This window comes from Coffea eugenioides, chromosome 10 (assembly GCF_003713205.1).
Source record: "Coffea eugenioides isolate CCC68of chromosome 10, Ceug_1.0, whole genome shotgun sequence".
NCBI lineage: Eukaryota > Viridiplantae > Streptophyta > Magnoliopsida > Gentianales > Rubiaceae > Coffea > Coffea eugenioides.
Window position 1 is genome coordinate 34653917 of NC_040044.1, and position 12130 is coordinate 34666046.

At 35.8% G+C, this 12130-nt stretch overlaps 1 pseudogene; it reads right to left on the reverse strand.

Moving 5' to 3' along the window:
- The window catches only part of LOC113750737, an 18991-nt pseudogene extending 7762 nt beyond the window's left edge, over positions 1 to 11229 (reverse strand).
- Between the last annotated feature and the right edge of the window lie 901 nt (positions 11230 to 12130).

Below are 12130 nucleotides of genomic sequence, written 5' to 3' on the forward strand. Positions count from 1 at the left end.
GAGTTGCAAAGGTGAGGTGTTAAATATCTTCCCTCTCATGTTAATAATGATCAATTAAGGATTTCTAGTGGTAGAACATGTCATTTTATGGATGATTTCATGACCTATGGGTGAGATTGATGGATTTTTCTTTTGTTCATGATTTTTTTTCTGATTTCATATGATTAGTGTTGGGTAACCATGGATTAATGGTTTGTTATAGTGTAAGATGTAGTTGGTTTGTATTGGAAATGATTGCTTGTGTAAACTTGTTAGTTTGAAACTCAAATTCCAAATTAGGGTTGCAATTGAACCCATTCTGCCCGGTACTGTTACACTTAGTTAGAGACCGAATTAGTCTTGGGTTAAAACATAAAAGTTGTAGGGAATAATATTTTATAGTTGCCTACAAAATTTCAGCTCAATCGGAGCAACGTAACCTGTGAAAAGACCGAATTACCCCTGCTGCCCTGTTTCTATCCGAAAATGTTTCTCAGCTTCTGTAATTGGTTGTTTTGACCAGGAATACTACTGATTTGGTTGACAATGTCTTCTTAAGACTTATACATTGGTACTTAGCTTTTCGGTGCTTTGGAATCCTTGCAATTGGAGTTGTATATACTGAATATGATGAAAATCAGAACTGCCACAGTAAGCTTTGAATTGGAAAATCTGGGGTTGTTTTGGTAAATTTGACCTGGATACATTGCAAACTGGACTGAGTGGCCTTCTTCAACATTGTAGCCCTTTTTCTTAGTTTCGAAACGGTGTAGAATGCACCTCAATCCGATAAGGTTAGCTTCAGTTATGGATATTGTGTCGTTGCGGAAAATTTACGCTTGAGGGAATGAATTCTTGTTTCTAGGGTTTAATTGGTGGTTTTTCTAATGGTGGCTCTTAAGCTTCTAATTAGCTTTGATTGAGGGGTATTGTGGCCCTAATTGGTTATGTTTATCGTTTATGAACCGGATGTGCAATTGATGGTTAATTGCTATACGATTGGGTATGTGATTGTAGGTTGGACAAATAAGAAAATTTAGTGGAAGTGTTGTCCGAGCTTTGAAAGGGCTTGATTGCATTGAGTTTGTGATCTAAAACTTGGATTTGAGCAAGGCAATGATATATGATGGATGGTTTCTAAGCAATGGAGGTGAGTGACCCTAAACTGTTTCCAAAGTTACTTTCGAATGATTTTTACATGTATGTATCGACTGCATATCATCCGGCGTGCTTGCATGTGAATTCATGATATGATTTGGTTTCACTGAATTCTTGGGGAGTCTTGTGCTGAACACCAACGTCTCCACCACTTGTTTCCTTGGAGCAAATGGCTCCGGAGTTCAAAAAGGGGCTCACTCTTACTGTTTACTGTTATTGGATCTTTTGAGCGTTGGGTGTGTAAGTGCAATGATTTCACTGGCTCACGAGAGCAAAATACGTGCATTTGATCTCTGAATGATGACATCATCGAAATGCATTATTGTGAATTATATTTGATAACTGCTTTTACTGGTTACTCACTGAATTTCTAACTCACCCCAAAAATATTTTATTCCCCTCCACAGGGCTCGTGGCGAAGGAAGGCTTGTAGTACTTATTCACGTGACTGGATGGCATATATCTTGTACAGTTTGGATTTGGAATCATTTTATGTATATGGTTTGGTGAATTGTTTCCGCTTCGCTTATGACATGTAATTATTGGAGAATTCGATGTAAATTTGAGATATATCTTGTAATTTAATTGAGGATTTTAGTGAACGACTGAGTCCCGGCGAGAGTTGGGCAGGCGATCCGCCGAACCCTCTGGTTCGCCTTAGGGGAGGTGGGGCTGTCACAGTTGGTATCAGTGCTTAACCTTCAGATCTCTGTAGTGTATCCTAGGCTTGAAGTTTAGGATGCCGGACTGTGGGATTGGTTTTAAATATCAGTGATTCTTGTAGGACTGAAAGGCGGACAAGTAGGTGTTATTTGATTCTTAGTGTCTGCTTGGAATGCTTGAGTGATTCTTGCGGGATGTCTTGACTTGATTGGTACAAGAGGGAATGTTGAGGACGACATTCTTTTAAGGAGGGGAGTTTGTGACGCCCCGAAAAGAATGAGTGTAAGAACTCGAAAATTTTTATATATTTTTTTGACATTATTTTGTTTTCTTGTCTATAATTTTGTTTTCTTCAATATATTAATTTTCTATACATTTTTATAAGGAAATATAGTTTTCAAATCATTTTCTTGATCCAAATTAGTCCACGTTAATTTTGAAGTGTATTATGGACGTGGGACCCGCTAGTGCGGTAAATGCAATATATTTTTGATAACTTGTTGGAGTTTTGTATTAAGGGTATGTTTGGTTGGAAGTAAAATGTTTCCCTTGGGAAAATATTTTCCGTAGAAGTAATTTTCCATGAAAATCATTTCCCTTTCATCATTTTCAGGTATTTGGTTAGCTTATTGAAAATATTTTCTTACTTCATTTTTCTGGTGTTTGTTAAACTTTTGAAATATTTTCACTTTTATCTCTATCTTTACTTTCTACACATTATAACTACATACTTCTTCCCATGCAAAATAAAAAAATTTATCTCATTGTTTAACTTTAAAAAATCTTGGAGAAATGTATATATGAATAAAAAATATCTCCTTAAGCAATAAACAAATTGCTGGCCATTTAGTGTCAAATATCAATCACATGCAATGCTTATTGTGACATATATCTTGCACTCTCACTGCTGAAAGTTTCTCTAGAAAAGAATGTCCCTATTATACATAATTAATTACTAGCATAGGATGAGTAGGATGAGGTTTTTTTTTATTTTGAATATACTAGGGGGAGGGTTGGGTGGTACGGGGGAGGGAGTGTAATGAAGAGGTTTTGGGTTCGAATCCTCCTATTTACACTTAAAAAATATAATATACATACTACAAGATGTTTTCAGTAAGTTTGGAACATACTACAGGCGGGATGCATGCATTTCGGAAAACAACTTCAGTAAGTTTGGAAGGGAAGTTGTTTTCCATAAGATGAGTGAAAATATTTTACATAGGAAAATGTTTTCAGTAACTTTTGTGCAACCAAACACGGGAAATTAGAAAAATATTTTCCTGGAAAACATTTTCACCCGAAACAAACGGACCCTAAGTGATATTATTTTACAAGGTGCTAAGAGATAATTAGATGTTACCTATATGGATTAGTATTGGAGAAACAAAAAGATAAGTTTTAAACCAAAAGGTGACAAGTGTCACCATCCAATTCACTCTTGGACTTTGACCATTATTTCTTACCTTTACTAATACTCAATTTTGACCCAAAAATCATATTATTTCTACTCATCTTGGCTGACTCTCTCACTACAAGAAAAGAAAAGAAAGCTCCCAACTTGTCTCTTCAATTTTTTGCTTGGATCTAACAAATCAACCGTTTAAACTTCCAATTTCTCCACAAAAGTGAGTTGCTAAGCTAGTTTAAGGTGTTGAGTGGAGCCATTTATGAAGAACAAGCTCTAGTTGTCTTGTTTCTTGGAGTTGCAAAGGTGAGGTGTTAAATATCTTCCCTCTCATGTTAATAATGATCAATTAAGGATTTCTAGTGGTAGAACATGTCATTTTATGGATGATTTCATGACCTATGGGTGAGATTGATGGATTTTTCTTTTGTTCATGATTTTTTTTCTGATTTCATATGATTCGTGATTTTTTTTCTGATTTCATATGATTAGTGTTGGGTAACCATGGATTAATGGTTTGTTATAGTGTAAGATGGAGTTGGTTTGTGTTGGAAATGATTGCTTGTGTAAACTTGTTAGTTTGAAACTCAAATTCCAGATTAGGGTTGCAATTGAACCCATTCTACTCGGTACTGTTACATTTAGTTAGAGACCGAATTAGTCTTGGGTTAAAACATAAAAGTTGTAGGGAATGATATTTTATAGTTTCCTACAAAATTTCAGTTCAATCGGAGTAACGTAACTTGTGAAAAGACCGAATTACCCCTACTGCCCTGTTTCTATCCGAACATGCTTCTCAGCTTCTGTAATTGGTTGTTTTGACCAGGAATACTACTGATTTGGTTGACGATGTCTTCTTAAGACTTATAGCCTTGTATCTTAGCTTTCGGATGGCTTTGGAATCACTTGAATTAGAGTTGTATATGCTGAGATATAACTGAATGAATCAGGACTGCCACAGTAAGCTTTGAATTGGAAAATCTGGGGTTGTTTTGGTAAATTTGACCTGGATACATTGCAAACTGGACTGAGTGGCCTTCTTCAACATTGTAGCCCTTTTTCTTAGTTTTGAAACGGTGTAGAGTGCACCTCAATCCGATAAGGTTAGCTTCAGTTATAGATATTGTGTCGTTGCGAAAAATTTACGCTTGAGGGAATGAATTCCTGTTTCTAAGGTTTAATTGGGGGTTTTTTTAATGGTGGCTCTTAAGTTTCTAATTAACTTTGATTGAGGGGTATTGTGGCCCTAATTAGTTATGTTTATCGTTTACGAACCGTATGTGCAATTGTGGTTAATTGCTATACGATTGGGTATGTGATTGTAGGTTGGACAAATAAGGAAATTTAGTGGAAGTGCTGTCCGAGCTTTGAAAGGGCTTGATTGCATTGAGTTTGTGATCTAAGACTTGGATTTGAGTAAGGCAATGATATATGATGGATGGTTTCTGAGCCATGGAGATGAGTGATCCTAAACTGTTTCCAAAGTTACTTTCGAATGTTTTCTTGCATTATGTACTGGACTGCATATCATGCGTGCTTGCATGTGAATTCATGATATGATTTGGTTTCACTGAGTTCTTGGGGAGTCTTGTGCTGAACACCAACGTCTCCACCACTTGTTTCCTTGGAGCAAATGGCTCCGGAGTTCAAAAAAGGGCTCCCTCTTACTGTTTACTGTTACTGAATCTTTTGAGCTTTGGGTGTGTAAGTGCAATGATTTCACTGGCTCACGAAAGCAAAATACGCTCATTTGATCTCTGAATCATGACATCATCGAAATGCATTATTGTGAATTATATTTGATGACTGCTTTTACTGATTACTCACTGAGCCAAAAATATTTTATTCCCCTCCACAGGGCTCGTGGCGAAGAAAGGCTTGTAGTACTTATTCACGTGGCTGGATGACATATATCTTATACAGTTTGGATTTGGAATCATTTTATGTATATAGTTTGGGGAATTGTTTTCGCTTCGCTTATGACATGTAATTATTGGAGAATTCGATGTAAATTTGAGATATATCTTGTAATTTAATTGAGGACTTTAGTGAACGACTGAGTTCCGACGAGAGCTGGGCAGGCGGTCCGCCGAACCCTCTGGTTCGCCTTAGGGGGAGGTGGGGCTGTCACATCTATATAAAGCATTTGAATAGATTTTTTATGGCAATAATGAGTTTGTACAAAAAAGTTCAGTAAAATGCACCTTGTTGCTCTGAGTTGAAAAGGTCTTCAGGCGATCTAAAGCTGGTTAATGTGACTGTGCAATTTTTCTTTCTTTCTGCTCTTTTATGTGTCTTTGGATTCACATTTCCTAATTTTTGAATTCCTGGATGCCAGCCTGTTTCTCCAAGAGGATACAGAAGAGGATATTGTAGAGGATCGTAACAGCTATAATAATACTGTACGCGATGGCTCGGCCCTTGTTTTGTATATACTTGTATATGTCTGGTGTAACCTTCTATCAGTTTTTCTCTTCAATCCATAGAGCTGCAACTTGAGAGATTATAGGCTTGTTATAAGTTTTTTGATCGGCAGTAGAATGTGATTTGAGGATAATCTGATATGACTCCAAATCTAGAACATTGCATAAACTTCGAAAAAAACAGGCATAAGGATTTTGCTTCATCACATCCATGAGCTTGGAAACTATATTTGATGTGATTTTCTCTAAAAATGCAAGCCTGTTCTATAATTCATGGTCTGTATCATGAAAATAAAGTTACAAATGTTAGACATAAAGAGCAGGATCTTTAGTATGATTTGTAAATTAAAATTAAGAAACAAAGTCTAAATTGGCATACCTTGTGACATTGAAGACATTTTGGAGAAAAATTCCACAGCTCTTTGTCACCAAGCCTTTCAATCACCAAGGTTGTAAACTATAACTTTATGTTATCTAGCCTTCCTTCACTTAACTCTCTAATATGATATTTTAGTAATGGATAAAAATAACGTATGTCAGAGTGGTGAGAGGGACTAGGAGCCCAAGAACATTTATAAAGTCACAATCCCTCCCATCATGGGATAATAATGGACTCTAATATTCTTATCGTACTTTATTTGTTAACCATAATGATAAGATACAGTTTAATAATTACTATAATTATCAGATAAAGTACCACAATAAATATCATATAATACGTCCACATACAACGAATTTGGGACTCCCTACTTCCTCCAGTCATTCATCTATCCTCATTAGAATTCTCTAATTAGTTATTCATATTTATTCGTATAGTTATTTATCCTTCTAATTAACAAGAGTTATCTTAATAATATTATATGTGGTCATGTAGGCCACATAAATATTCTAACATTTTCCTACTTGGACAAATGACCACATAAATAATAATCATACAGAATCAAAGAAATAAGATACAGTGGCCACAACATTTAATTATGTTAATCCAACACCGTCATTAGAATGAATCATGGCGGTCATATATCAATTTGAATATATTTCCTTCCATGTATCACAATTCTAACAATTTAATGTAGATAAACCTAATGAGAAAGAAATGGAAAACAACTTTGATATCCATTTAATGGTCCAACTATTAATCCGGTGTATAATTCTCATGATAATGTGCACAAACAACAGAATTTAATATTTTACACATAAATGTCCTGTGAAAACCCTAGAAATTTTTTGCGTAAATTTTGCATGTATTATTTTCATTTTGCTATTAGAAATAATAATTGGACGATTAAATGTCTAAATTTAAATTTTACAACAAAATCGAGAATTATAAATACTTTGGAATGGTGTAAAAATATATATAACAAAAGTTAGGAGTTAATGTGTGAATTAATAAAACCAGAGCTCCTTAGTAAACAAATAAGTTGGTATCAAATGACCTAACTAACCCTTCAACCTAGGTAAACTACCATGCAACCAACTAGCATAAGAACATTAGAAACAAGGACTGAGTGGAGAGGCTTTGGAATTGTCATCCACCGAGTGAGGAAGCTATGAGTGATCACCGAGAGAAAGAAATGAGAACCGACAGCTAGTTTCACCCTTTTTTCAACCTTTAACCATCCTAAACTAAGAGCTAAGTGAGTGATAGGAGGAGGAACCAGTCTGCACTTCACGTATCAACTAAATCAGTGAGGGAAAAGGGTAGAGCTGGTGCAAGAGTTGAAGGAGCTGAAGCAAAGAGAGATAGAGCCGTCTGCTATTATCAAATTTTAAGGAAAAGAGGTAAGAATCTACCATAACTTTCTGCTTGGTTAGTACAAATGAGAATATATGGGCTGCATGTTAGTTTTCAACAAGGAATAATAAGTTTTAACCGAAGGAAAATTTGAGAAAGAAGAAAAAAATTGGAACTGGACTGAAGTTGCAGGAACTGAGAGTAAATTACTTGAGTTGCAGCCTGTTATCATTGTAAAATGGAAACTAATGTAAGAAATGCATGCAATATGGTTATCTCAGGTATTATAAGAGGTTTAGTTGAAGAAACTTGGGGAAAAGTTGGAATTTTGGGTTGAGACCGTAGGAAGAAAACCTGTTGGAATTTTTCAGCTTCATCCGAGAGAGGGAAATGAAGAGGTTTCTAGCTGTCCTCATGAATTTTGGCCTTGAATCTCTATGTTAAGCTGTAATCTATATTGCATAATAGCTTGGTCTGAACATGCATGTGAGATTGGGTATAAAATGAAGAGATTATTGGAAAATATTATTGTTTAAAAGCTGTTGGCTGCTAAAGCCTTTCTAATATGGCCGAGAAACAAAACTTTGTTTCGTATTAACTTCGAGTCTTTGGTTGAAAATATTATCTTGTAGCTTAAAATACTCTGTGATAAGTTAATCATTCCTTGCATGTTGTGTTGGAGTTAAAACTGAAGAAAATGTGAAGAAAGAACCGAATCTTTAAACTGTCTTATGGCTGAAAGTTTAGTTAGTAGATGATAGAATTGTTTTAAGGTTCATGGTGGAATTACTTGCTGAAATGGTAGGTTATCTGCTATAGTTTAGGCTGGTCAGATAATATGTTGAGTGTTTAGTATTTAAACAAGTAGACCATGAAACTTTGTTAAACATCTTGAATTGATATTGCTGGAAATCTTGCTTGATGGCCTAAACAGTGAAGAGTTGGGTTTTCTATGAAGTTTTCGAAAATTCTAGGATAGTTTGTTGTAATTATATATATCTAACTACAATATAAGTTCCTGTTGGTGTTACTGTAGCTTCTTCCCATGCTGCCACGTGGCAGCTCCAGAGCTGAAGTTTAGCTGACATTGCTTCTTTCATTGGGAAGGATTGCACTCGCTTGTAGCTTGAATATGCTGCCGAAAAATGACTCAAAGTTTTTCTAGCAGCCGGTTTTCACTCTGGTTTGTTTATAACAAAGTCAAAAAAAAAAAAAGCATTCTTCAACCACTCTGCATTCTTCACCTAATCATCAACCACTCTGCATTCTTCACCTAATCAGATTAGACAAGTGCTTTCTTTGTAAGAGTTAGGTTGTAGTTCATAGAAATGTCAATTTTTGATAAGTTATCAGCTGTACTTTATCTTTTCATAGCCATTAGATTCAAATATAAAGTACTAGATTAGTTGACATTGAATGGTCTAGCTTTGAATAGTGCAGTCCACGCTATTACATACACTAATAGTTGCTGTCCCGCTTCATTTCTCTTCCATTCGCACATACCAGAAACAAATCTTCCTTCACTTTCTTGCTTTCTGATCCTTTAGTAATACCATTTTTCTTAGCTTTGCCTTCATCATATATATGCATTTTGTAACATATAGCTTCTTTTACATGGTTTCTGTTTTCACGTTGCAGCATTGCTTTTAGCTTTGAAGATTTGACTTGCACCTTCACTTTACTTCAGGTTAGTCATATTACTCATAACTAGCCTGCCTAATGTTTGATAAAATGCTTGTTAAGCTTTCTTAATGCTTCATATTTACAAATTTCATAAGTATTGGTAGTTACTTCTTATTGAATTATATATTCTGTGTGCTTATGATTGTGAGCTCCGTTAATGAATTTTCAAGTAACATGGTTAGTCAGTTAGTCTAAGCTATTTGTTCATGTCAGCCATTTGATTGTCTGCCTTTTGTACTTTTATCATGTATTGACCATTAGTTTTGAATGATCATCTTTGAAGTAGTTTACTTACCCTGTATGTCTGCTTTTTAATGCTAAACAGCATGGTTGTGTTTGACACAGAAGGTTGAAGTTTACAAGACTTGTTTGTCTTCCTTTCGTCTCATTGTGCTATGATTGTTGCTCATTCCGGTGGAAAAAAATGCAGTAAGCTTTCAGTTGCTTCTTTCCTTATTGCTTGGTCAGTTCTTATCTGCATTAAATTTCATCACATGTAATATGTTTCTTTTTACATGAATGTTTAATGCTTGCCTTTTGTGACTTTTACCATAGTATTGTGTACCTTACTTTCTTCTTCCTGCTGTCTACTATATTTGCCATGCAGCTTTCGGTTTGTCTCTTTACTATTTTACTCATTGTCTCTGTCACTGCTTATTTCACCAACATATGTTATTAGTGAAGCATATTCTGACAGTGTAGATGGTTAAAATTGCTGAGTTATTAGTGGAGCATATTTTGTATCTTTTGTCTGAGAATAAGAAGTAATTTTAGCTTAACAAGGTTTAAAGTAAGAATGTTTGCATGGAAAAATAGTGGATATACAAGAAAAAAGAGCAGGAATGACAGGAAGAGGGAACTTCTATGTTCCATCGATCTAAGTGAATACATCTTGCATTATTATGAAAACATCAATGAAACATTTAATGCCTAAAAAAAAGAGACTTTCAACATATGCACATGTAGATATATTGCTAATGTTAATTAGAAAAGTAATATGAACTAACTAAAAATTTTTGGGCAAGGAGTTGCAACTTCCACACAATTTCAAATGATAGAAACATAACCCCAGCTAAGTGTCAATCTGAGAAGGCATACCAGGCGTAGAGGTAGACCCATGGGGTTAAGGACAGGATTTGCCTTCTGTGCACTCAATTCAGGTGGGTGATGATATCTACAAGAAGCCCCAAACTTACAGTCCCTATATTTCATTTAATACTGGCATTCAGGTTGGCCAGGTCTTTCTGGAAAAGCATGTTCTCTCTGGCTATTTCCTGAAGGACCAGCAGCAGGTGGAATGGATAGATACTATCCTGTATATGCTGGAGCAGAAGGAGACAACTGAGATATTCTATAAATATGGCCAGCTCCCACAGCAGGTTGAGTACTTGCAGTGGCTGCAAGACTTACAGGTGTCTACGAAAGTTTACATTAGTCAATACACTTTAATAGGGACAAATATGAAAAGATTTTGACAAAACAAACAGGCTCAAATGCACATACTGGGTAAGAAGTCCAAGCCGGAAGAGGAACCATTCCAAGGGGAAGCAGCATAGGACCATATGTACTAGGGATGTATGAACCTGGAAGTATAGTAGGCCTTGGAACTGGCCAGTTTCCAGCCACTACACCATATTGTTGAGATGATTGCACAGAGGGAGATTGCATAGGAGGATAAATAGCAAGCGCGGGTACAGTTGCTGGTGCAGGCAGAGGTCCAGGTCCAGGTCCAGGCGCTGGTGCTGGCATTTGAACACCGGCTGGCTGTGGATGATGATATTTACAGGTGACACCATACTTGCACTGCCCTGTTTTCACATAATATGAGCATTCCTTTTCACCCTGTGACGAGAACTTTGTGAGCTAGCTTAGAAGGATACATGAAAAATATTGATAATCAAAAGGCTAAAAATGAATAAGACGTCAAGAAGGAAAAGGCACAAAGTACAGACCGGTCGCAAAGTGTACCCAAAAAAATTAAGAGTCCCAAGTGTTTGAGAGCCACTTCCTTGCCTTGGATGGTGATACTTGCAGGAAGCACCAAATTTGCAATTTCCAGTCCTCATGTAGAACTACAAGATTTAGTGAAGAACAGAAGCAACGCGAGATAGAAATTCAAAACAAAAGCACGTGATCGTGCCTCTGCAACATCAACTACATGAGCTATCTACTATATTTGCCATGTAGCTCTCGGTTTGTCTCTTTACTATTTTACTCATTGTCTCTGTCACTGCTTATTTCACCAACATATGTTATTAGTGAAGCATATTCTGACAGTGTAGATGGTTAAAATTGCTGAGTTATTAGTGAAGCATATTTTGTATCTTTTGTCTGTTATATGCTTTCATTGCTCGTTTTTACGAAAACTTTTGCTGTTTCAACTTTCAATATAAAGCTGTTATATTCAATAAGTTAATTTATTATCAGGCAATATCTTTTGCTTTTCATTATTCGGTTCCACAGTTGATGAACCAAACGGGTAAAGTTGTTGAACCACATTCATGTGATTATGCAACAAAAACAGTTGATGTTAGCTATCTTAGCAACCATCAGTGTGCTGGTATAGGCATGAGGAACAATAGTTTTGCTTGCACGCCAGAACAACTGAGTACATTGCCTACTGAATATGTAGGCATATTACAAAACCAAAAAAACAGCTAAGCTGTTCTTCATCACAGAAATATACACAATCTACTCTATTGTCTGGTACAATTAGCAGAGAGTACAGTCTTGTACATAATCAATCTTCTCATTCAAGCTCTACTACAAATTTGAGTAGATATATGCTTATATTGCAAGCGGCTCCTTCGAGTAGCAATACTTCTATCCTTCTAGATAGACATCTAGGTAGTGTCTTCTATTCTCATGAAGATTGTCCTTCAGTTTCCATAGATTCTCATGGTACTAATATCTGAACTTCTACATTTGACTTTTAGTAGTCAATAGTGAACCTGTTGAAGAATTAGCTAATCAAAGAAATCATGGTCAAAATAAAAGAAAACGTCCAGGTTAGCTTTGACCTTTATTACTTATTTAAATTCATAGTATTAGTAGCCATTTAAATTATTGGTTACTTCAGGTATT